General features: G+C 41.0%; 1 long non-coding RNA gene across 1 annotated transcript in view; it reads left to right on the forward strand.

Moving 5' to 3' along the window:
- Nucleotides 1-7,680, forward strand: part of LOC134153985 (uncharacterized) — a 115,303-nt gene extending 107,623 nt beyond the window's left edge. The window contains exon 5 of the long non-coding RNA XR_009961297.1: nt 7,570-7,680. This is a non-coding gene — a long non-coding RNA (uncharacterized LOC134153985). The remainder of the gene's footprint in view (nt 1-7,569) is intronic.
- Nucleotides 7,681-10,500: the final 2,820 nt, after the last annotated feature.

Raw genomic sequence — 10,500 nt, forward strand, 5'->3', positions numbered from 1 at the left:
GAAAAGTTCACAGTGACAGACTTCTACCCTTAATTGTTAGCTTGTGTTTCTCTGGCTTTGCCTTTGTTTTTAAAAATACAAGTTATGATTAATCTAGCCATTTACAAAACCACGGAATTGAAGGGAACCACAGCTTCATGGAGTCCACAGCCTGCTGCAGTGAACTTTTCAGCTGAGATCAGAAATCATTTTCCGTTACAAGTCTGATGTTCACACACCATCTTTTAAAAAATTCCCTTCTGCCTGCTTCTCATGGGCAGTCTCTGGCCAAAGATGCTTTTCCCCCAGAAAAGTTTGAAATTAATTTGACAAGATGTTTTGGAGATTTAGGACTTCGAAAGAAAGTAGTTTTTTCATCTGGGAGAAAGCTGAGTATTTTTAAAGTTGTTTTTTAAATGTGTTTTTCTTTATTAGGTCTTCATAAAAATAATAGCCAGTATAACTTTTAAATTCTGGAGCCCTTCACTATGGACTCCGGAGACAATTATGATCTGAGAGTGTAAGTTTTAGCAAAATGCAAATTTCTTGATGTGATCTTAGAGTGTTTACAAAGTTGACAGAACACTTGTCAAACATGTTATCCGTGAGTGATAGAAAGGGGCCAAAGTAGGAAGTTTAACATCATCTAAGGCATTAATACATCCAACATTTAACTTGAAATTTTCCTACTGCCTGTCAAATATTTTTTCACCATTCTAATCCTGTTTGTTTGCATTTCTGTCCATAACCTGCTCATAATTATTTTTTTTTAAAAGACAGAAAATCCTCTCAATTGTGTAATGTTTCTGTAGTGGCATATACTGAGCTCTGAGCTCAGTATATGAGCAGTGCCAGATAGAAAGCAACAAAACTTCCATGAAAAGCATCTTGAAATGTATTATTACAAATTAATAGCAAGTAACCGTAGCCATCTGCGGAGGTACACTCTGACTGTCAGTGCAGCCACGCAGGTATACAGTGCTCTTCTCCCCTAGCCAGCAATAGCCTGCACATAGTTTCAGAACTTCTTTTGCAGCTGTGCACTTCAAGAGGAGGAAGCACCAGTGATTAAGTTTTAAGAAGAACTAACCACAATTATCCTTGATAAAAATACATGCAGTTAAAAATAAGTCATGAGACTGAAGGAAGCATCATATTGTATTTCTATGGCTATGTTACAGGAGTGGTCACAGTCTATCTGTCTCAGACTAAAAGCTCTGATAATGGCAAAGCAGGTGTGTAGGGAAGACTTCGGGGTCAGGGCAAGTGTGTGGGATATTCTTCCTGAGTAGCCTGCCAGGCTGCAACCATTTTTGAGTGTGGTAAGGTTATACACATGTAGCAACAGAACCCAGACTGTGGTGAGGATCTGGGGTCCCATCGAGCTGTGCTCTCTGAAAACAAATACAGTATCACTGAATTTGCTCCTACTGTTGTAGAATCTAATGAACATATAATGGCCTCTTCCATCTCTGATAATACATTATATAGTCAAGTAAAAGAAAATATTCAGGAAAGAACATTTGGCAGATGCCAGGTGGGGTCATTACCTCTCCAGGACCAGAATCTCATTTCCATTAAACACTGTAAAATATGGCTTAACTGAACAGTGAGGTCTGATCTGGTGAATTCAATGCTTCCTAAGCATTTTATTATTAGGAATTTCTTTCAGTTAAAAAGGCATCTTTTAATTTTCTTTATGATATGCTGGGATTGCCAACTCCCCAGCTTTACCAAAGTGGCAAAAAAGACAGAGTCCTGCAAACATACAAGAAAAGGTCTTCAAAGAAGCAGCTTTGTCAACCATTTCAAAAGGGACTTTTAACTTTTCCTTTTAAATTTAATCTTTTAACTGCCTGGTTCTTTAGTTACTGTTATGAAAAATACCAGCAAATAGAGAAGACCATTAAATGAATGGTATTGGAAGCTCACTCTCTCCAAAATCAATGGGAGATGTGTTACTGGTGAACAGAGTCAGAACTCTTTCCTGTAGTGTAAAACAGTATGGCTTTAAGTGAAGTCCCAGATCTAACCTGCAGGCATTTGAAACAGGAAAAAACAAATACAATAACAAAAACAAAAAACTATACAACAGTTTATGATAGAAAGCATAGTGCTCTGTTACCAGAAAAACAGGTAACAAACTGTGGGGCAATCAAGTTCTGACCATCCCCTTCTGTAGTGAGGATATTGTAACTACTTACAGTTAAAGGGAAAATTTATTTTTGATTTTAGATCTATGAAACTAGCAAAAAAATCATTAATTCCGTACACATTACTCTTACAATTTCAAGTTTTCTTGAAGCAAGGCTTGAAATACTCTAAAGGAAATGTTATGACCTATAATACAGGATTAAGGGGCCCTTGAGCTCTAGAAATATCACTTATTCTTTAGGTACTGTTCAGTATTTTGGCTGATTTTTCTTCCCTTTGTATATTCTCCAAGCATAGCTATTTATGTCTATGTCTGACCCCAAATGGATTCCCATTTGTGATTACTTTTACAGATCCTGATTTCCTGGTCTGGCTACAGAAATGTCAGGGCTATTTGTTTTCTAATACAAAAACAATGCTATTGTTGTAATACAGTATGTCCAGATCATAGACGCTTTCAGCATGATGGGCAGCGGTGACCCTTTCTGTGCCTAATGTAGAATGAAATTTTCTCTATGGAATGTATTTACTCCCATTGTAGTTAGAAAAAAATCAAAATCCAGACATTTGAAAAGACATTTTGATTCAAATCAAGCCTCTGTCTTCTATTCCTGATTTTGAAGAATTGGTGAAATGACAACAACTGATCCTCTGTTTCTGACTTCAGGTCAAACTGAAATTAATCTTAAGCTCAGCTTTATAGCTGAACTTGGGCTTATCCTAGTCAAGTGGTGACTAAGGAAACCTTACAGGTTCTAACCAAGTTACTGAAAATAATTGAACACACAGTCTATAATAGGAAAACTGTAATATGCATTTTTAATTAAATGAATTCTCATGAATTTAAATGAAGCATACCGTGTTTATTTAATTGACTAGAATAGAAAGGCTCATCTCTGGAACCATTACTTGGAACAGCATTTAATACGTTGTCTTCTGTGAGACCACTAGTGTGAATAAATGCTACTTACAAAAGTGAGGGTTACAGAGTTGGGTTTCAGCTTATATCTTTCATTAAATTGTGCAACTACATTGAATTTGTAAATGCACATATCAAAATGACATTCACAGAGTGTCAGTATAAGTTAGGAAAGGCCTTGTGTTAATGTGAACAAAGTACAGATAGGTGTTGTTCGAGATGCTGCTTCCTTTGGATTTTAGTTGTTTTTTTATCAACAACGGATCCCATGATCTGCATTTTAACTTTTCTTCTAAAGTTTGAAAATGTCTAAGACTTTCTCTGTTTCCCCGTTCTGCTCTAGATCCACCTGTCCAGGGAAAGCATGCTAATATTTCTTTGTCCTAGTTGGCACTACTAACATTTGCCGGTCAGTCTTACTCAGAAATACATGTTCTAGTTCTGCTTTTCATGTTAAAGCACTTGAGCTTGTGATGAGGCAAAACCAAGCTGTAAATTGTTATGCAAGTTTCTGAACCCTTCTTTCTTGTTCAAGTCATTGAAAGAAATACTTGCAATCACAGTACTATGGGAAATATTGCTTATTAGGCAATGAAATAAATACCATATCATACTCCATTGACCTTCAGTTAATGATGTCTCTATACCATTCAGACACTAGAAGACCAGTGGTCACTCTGTCATATGGCAATGAAAGCTACGTGCTTTCAAGTGAGCATACACAAGATTCTTCTTCCAAACTGAAAAGATTCCATTCTCCCAGCATGCAGACATTACTTGCAATATTTTGGCAAACCTGTTGTACAACTGAAACATTTACTGATTTTACAGGACCACACAACCTCAAAGTCAAGTCAAGTTCTAAATAGTTAGTTATGCAATTCTTGATTAGTATTCAGAAATAAGTGTCTTCAAAATTTAATCCATTGGCTGTGAATATGTCCTTTGATCCACCAGGTTTTAGACTTTGGTTAGAAAATTTTTTTATGTATGTTGCTGATCACAAATAAGGAGAGCCAGAAGTAAAATGCATATGCTCCTTAAGGATATATAGAATAGAATCATAGAATCATAGAATCAGCGAGGTTGGAAGGGACCTCTGGAGATCATCTAGTCCAACCTCCCTGCTCAGCAGGGTCACCTAGAACATAGTAGACAGGGTTGCATCCAGGTGGGCCTTGAAGATCTCCAGAGAAGGAGACTCCACAGCCTCCCTGGGCAACCTGTGCCAGTGCTCCGTCACTCTCACAGGGAAGAAATTCCCCCTCTCGCTCAGGCAGAACTGCCTGTGCTTCAGTTTCTGCCCATTGCCTCTTGTCCTGTCACATGGGACAACTGAGAAGTTTGTCCCCGTCCCCTTGACACCCTCCCTTCAGGTACTTGTACACATTGATAAGATCCCCCCTCAGTCTGCTCTTCCCCAGGCTGAAGAGGCCCAGCTCTCGCAGCCGTTCCTCACAGGGCAGGTGCTCCAGCCCTCTGATCATCTTTGTAGCCCTACGCTGGGGGGCTCTTGTACTCTGTTGTACTGGGGAGCCCAGAATGGGACACAGTACTCGAGATGAGGCCTCCCCAGGGCTGAGGAGAGGGGCAGGATCACCTCCCTCCACCTGCTGGCAACACTCTTCCTAATGCAGCCCTGGATATCATTGGCCTTCTTGGCCACAAGGGCACATTGCTGGCTCATGGTCAACTTGTCCTGCACCAGCACTCCCAGGTCCTTCTCTGCAGAGCTGCTCTCCAGCAGGTCAGCCCCAAGCCTGTACTGGTGCCTAGGGTTATTTTTCCCTAGATGCAGGACCCTGCACTTGACCTTGTTGAACCTGATGAGGTTCCTCTCTGCCCAGCTCTCCAGCCTGTCCAGGTCTCTCTGAATGGCAGCACAGCCCTCAGGTGTCTCAGCCACTCCTCCCAGCTTGGTATCATCAGCAAACTTGCTGAGGAGGCACTCCATCCCCTCATCCAGGTCGTTGATGAAGAAGTTGAACAGGATGGGACCCAGTACTGACCCCTAGGGGACGCCACTAGCCACAAGCCTCCAGCTAGACTCCAAGCCATATAGACCAAGAGGTTCTATTAATGCTTTAATAAAAAAGTGTCAGCAGGTCCATGTTTTGTTACATGAATCATTAATCAACATAATGCTAAATTTCTGCATTTTGGGTCTGACGCTGCAGTAGATGGGAAACCCTAACTTCCTCTGAAATCAATGGCAACTGTGTTTGCAGATTAGGGCATGATTATTCAGTTTTACTCAAGCATGAGAATTAGGACATACTCAGTGGACTTGTCAAGTAGTAGATTTAAAACAAAACATGTTTTTCATATAGCACAAAACCAGATTTACTGCCACTACAGGAAGTAGTAAAACAGTAAAAGTACAAAGGGTTTATAAAAAAAGAAGAATTAGCAGATGAGTGGAGGATGGCCACATAATTAGTCATTAAATGTAACAGTCCCGACATAGCCAGCCCAATAAATGTCTATAGGGATCCTGCATGTGGAGTGCATCAGTCTTACACGTCCACCCTCTTTAACTTCCATGAACAGACACTGCTGGCCACTGCTGGAATCAGAACATTATAGGCATGCAGGGCTTTGGCCTCATGCAGTATAGCTATTCTTGTGGTAGCAAACACTGGTTGGCATATCCTCTTTATACCAGTTAATTCTCACATACCTTTTCACAAAATTACTAAAACTACAAAGCAGAAATTACATTTGGAGTTTCATAGAGCTTTCATTGCTTAACCTCATTTTTATAAGAGTCAGTCTGACATCTGCCATAATTTAAAAATGACTCGGGCTGCTGGATTTAACCAGATCACAGAGGCAGTATGTTTCAGAGGAACATCTCCTGAATTAGGATCCAGGAAGAGCACACACCCGGGAAGAGCTCCAGGCAAACAAGCCATTATAGCTGTTTCTCTGCTGCTTATACCACTAGAGCAGTGCAGGACTTTACTTAAGTCTTAGACTCTTTCTGGGACTGTGGCTACTCTTTTCCAAACACGACTGCAAATCTGGAAATCACAAAGTGCTGTTGACTGAAATGATTATAGTCCTAGTATCTTTCTCTTGCTTTCTCTAGCAGTTCTCTTTCATATTTACTATTGTTTTCTTGAGATACACTACCCTCACAGTCTCTCAAGACTGAAATTTGCCATACTCTGTCAGTTTTTCTTCTATCTGTATCTACAAATCATGATCAAATCCTACTACTTCTTCCGTATTCTCAAATGATTTCTCTGTCTGTTCTATAGAAAAACATTTTATCCAAACATATAGCAACCCCCTAAATTTTCAGTTGATGCAGAATTTCACTTTAACTTTGATGTGCTTAATATTAGCAGTGTACTTAGTTGTATACATGTGGGTAGCTTCATGGAAGTTAAATAGGCTGATCTAACTGTAGAGGCCTTGCCATGCTGAGTATTTATGATTTTCCTTCTTTTGGTGTATTCTTGAATACTCTTCTGCATATCTTGCTCTCAGGTATTCAGTGTTAGTCATTATTGCACAGGAACTGCAATAGGTGAACCAATAATCTATTCTAGAAATGTCAGGAGCTTTAGTTTGTTAAAAGTGAACAAATTTGCTTAGCAGGATTTGTTTCCTAAGCTGATATGTAGTTCTTCCATCCAAACTGTACCCTGTTGGAGCATCAGCATTAAATCCTCAACATTTGGTTTGTTTAATGACAAATTAATCTTAATTGAAAAGCTGCCAGATAACTCAGTTCCATTAGTTATTTATGTACAGCTCATTTTATTTAGTAATAAAAATAAATGAAAACAAAGTTCTCATAGATTTGGAGATAAAGAAGAAAAAAAAATCCTCTGAATCCAGCCCCCAGAAAACTAAAATGGAAATGGAGCCCATAGTTTATGTCTTCTGAAAAAGAAAAAGTGAGCTAATGGGTAGTCTTCCCCTCACACTTCAATTAAGTTGCCATAAAAACATCACGCACACGCTCTGACAAGTAGCTCATTACAATGTCGTCCTCTTTATTGCTATGAAAAGCTGCTCAAGTTTTTAACTAGAGCAATGTATTTCCCCACTTTCTTCCTTAAACTAACTTATTGATGAATAGAAATGAAGAGTAGAAAGTGCGCGAGAGGCAGAAGGCTCTGGAAGAGAGCAAAGCTGGCATTACATGCTGTGCCTTTATGCCTACATGGTGAGTTTCTGCTTTTAGAATACATCTGTGAAGGTGCTGCAGTGGTGCTGTCATTAAGGAAAGCTGCCTATTGACCAAAGCTGGAAAGCTATAACTACACTGAGGTTTGGATGGATTTCCCAAGAGCTGCATGCATGACCTGAATTCATGGCCAAAACTTTTCCTGCCTGCTTCCCCCAGCATCCCATATGCCACCCTCCCACCTTCTTATTTCAGATGGTCCAGGCCAATTTATTACCTGTGCTAGCAGCTTTCCATGCATCCTGTTTCCCACTGTGTTACCTGTCAGGCTTGAACCAAACCCCTCTTTCCAGACCAGATTCTTGTTCATTTGCAGTGTTGCACACAATATTGGGATCAGATGGCTGAAGGATGAAAGTGAGAAGATGAGTGGGAATCATGGCCCGTAGCGTATGATACAGCTTCTCTGCTTGCTGTCAGCACTGGGAAGGACCACTTGTGAGTGATTCTCTGGCAACTATTTTGTGCCTATTCATTGCAAGCTATGAAGTTTCCCAGCTGTTGATTTATAAACAGTAAACCTTCATTATATGTGTAACTTCTTCCTTTCAGCCACAAGAGCCTATTCTCTTCTCTCAGCTTTGACAGCCTATTTTAGACTATTTGTATAGTTATAATGCTTTGTAAATTGGGGTTTTACCTATTTTAGGGTTTATAAGGCAGGCCACAGAGAGAAATAAATGGAAAAAGAATGAAAGGACATGGGCACAGAAAGGCAGTAGATGGAACAAGCTCTTCACCTCCACCTAAAATTGACCACAGAACGAAACCAGATTGGTTTAGGTAACCACAGGGTATAAAAACTAGGCTCAGGGTTAAATGTCTTCCTCCTGGAGACAAGGGGACTATTTGTTTATATGCCACATTTGTAATAATGAAATTATGTATTGGTGATTAGAGACAAAAGAGGGAAGTCTGGCATTGGACTTACAGGCTGAAATTTCCAGCTGCGAGTGAAAGAACATTTTCACTTCCTCACAACTTAGTAATCCTAATGCTTTTTACTTCTTTACCAAATAAGTGATCAATATTTTTTTTTCTTTTGGTGTATTTCTTGATTAATATTTTCATTAAAGTGATTTTCAAAGATATTTTCAGTTCAGTGTAACTCTTTGCTTTGCTGGAATGTGTTTCTTAAGCTCTCTTGGTTTCCATGTCATTGTTTGGGGTCAACATCCTCTATATTAGTCCTTTGTCTTGCAAAGCTTGGAGCTGTGATTACATTTCCAGAACCAGGAGTGGCAAAACCTCTCCTAGTCCATGTCAGGGCTGGACCATCCTCTGCTCCCTCCTGCTCTTCTCCCATGCTCACAGGCTTTTGACCTCTTATTCCAGTTTTGCCTTTGTTTCCTATTTTCCACACAGAGCTGTTAATGGAAACTTGCTGATGGAAAGGAAGTTCAGGACATTATAGCCAAACTGAACAGTGCAGACTTTGAGCAGAACTTAGCAACTTAGCTATTCATAGGGAGCGTGCAGGTAGGACTTTACCGATACGGGCAACTACAAACAGCACAGCAAACCAGTTTAAGGGGAAAGAGAGCAAGTCACTGGGAAGAAAGAGAAGACGTTAAGGGCTCAGGTCCAGCTGCAGGTCTGTGCCTGTATGCAGCCATTCTTGCTGGTTTGAATAAAAGGACATTCTCAGTAGGCTTTAGGATGTGGGCTGCAGGTAGGTGGATATGTGGAGAAAGGGTTATAGGAGTTACGCACATAGGGCTTGAGGCAGCAGGAGAGGGAGAAAGACACCAAAGGTTTAGCTGACGGCTTGTCATCTGTACGAGCTCATACCTCTCCTCCCACTTGGAACAGACACAACTTTCCAGGAAATCCCACATCCAATATGCTTTATACTGGCATGTTCAGTCCACTTCAACATTGTCCACTTAAGCTTCTTAAGGGTTTCATGAAGCTTACCATCAGTTATGTCCTTGGTATCTGGTTTCATCCCCCCCAGTGCTGAATCTCTCTGTAGTGAGTCTCTGGATCTTTACTAGCTAGGAAACATATTCCCCCAGGTCAGCAAATGTACCCACACCAAAGGAACCCACTGTTGTTATCTGAAACTGTGCAGTGAAAGGCTACTAGCTACACTAGGCCATCTAAAAAACTGTTATTTTGCAAAAAGGTTAGAAGAATTCACCTACACTATCTTGAGATAGAGTTTAAATATATAGCCTCTAATGTGATACAGGCCTAGTGTTTGATCAATGATGACCTGTGGAGGGGGCAGGAAAGAGAGCAGACACAAGCAGTAATAAGTATGTATTTCTGAGTGAGTGTTTTCATTTGTCTAATAGAAACAATTGACCCAGTGTGCCTGAATTGCTTTCTCCAACTTGCTGCTGCATGTTTTGCATGCAATCATCCTGCAGCAAAAGGCAGGCTGCAAGAAAGTGGAAGATGACCAAAGCTGCTCGGGAGCTTGGGATCTGTGGCTAAACTCCTGAGAAAACCGCAGCTGCCACTCTGTGGGCTGGAACAGTTGAGGTGTCAGGTGGTGCCACTCAAGCTAGCTTGTCCACATCCTCCCGGGAAGCCCAGGGCCATGAGTGGGGGCAAGTCAAAGAGAGCAAACCTGTGGGTTGTGTGCACCACTGTGCCTGCAGAGCTGTTGGCAAGGCTCTCAGGGACTGGCAGCGTGCCTGGAAAGCATACAAATGGTAAAAGAGGTGTAACTGAGGAGGGTGGGGAAGGATCCGAGCCAGCTGAGCAACTGCATGCTGTCAGGGGAGGTGGCTGCACTCTGCTAACTGGTGTCCAGCTGGTTGTGATCAAAGGGGAGAAGCCAGCCCGTCTCAGAGGCTGCGTGCGGGTTGGGGGGCTTCGCTCGGACTCCAGTGGGAAGGATTGGGCACAATCCATGCTCAGAAGACCTGACAGCAGGGAAGAAGAGGTCCGAGTATGTCCTGTGTCCAAATAGAAAGCGTAGAACATGGAGCTGAGCCTCCTTGTAAAGAGACATCAAAGACATCCATTTCTGAGCAGAGATATGGAAGGCAGCAAGAAAGAAAAGGTCTTCTAACCACATGTAGCTGTGTCAGAAGTCCAGTGACGTGTGCCAACTGAACAGTGCCAGCAAATGATACAAAATCCAGCTGAAAGAAGACTGGATCAAAGATATTCCTTAATTCTTTTTAAAAGAAATTTTATTCCAAGAAACAGAATATTATACTATGCAGCAACATGTCCTAAGTGGCTAATGACCTGATGATCCTACTGTACTAAAGCTAGAAATACTATCAGA

Source organism: Rhea pennata, chromosome Z (genome assembly GCF_028389875.1).
Source record: "Rhea pennata isolate bPtePen1 chromosome Z, bPtePen1.pri, whole genome shotgun sequence".
Taxonomy (NCBI): Eukaryota; Metazoa; Chordata; class Aves; order Rheiformes; family Rheidae; genus Rhea; species Rhea pennata.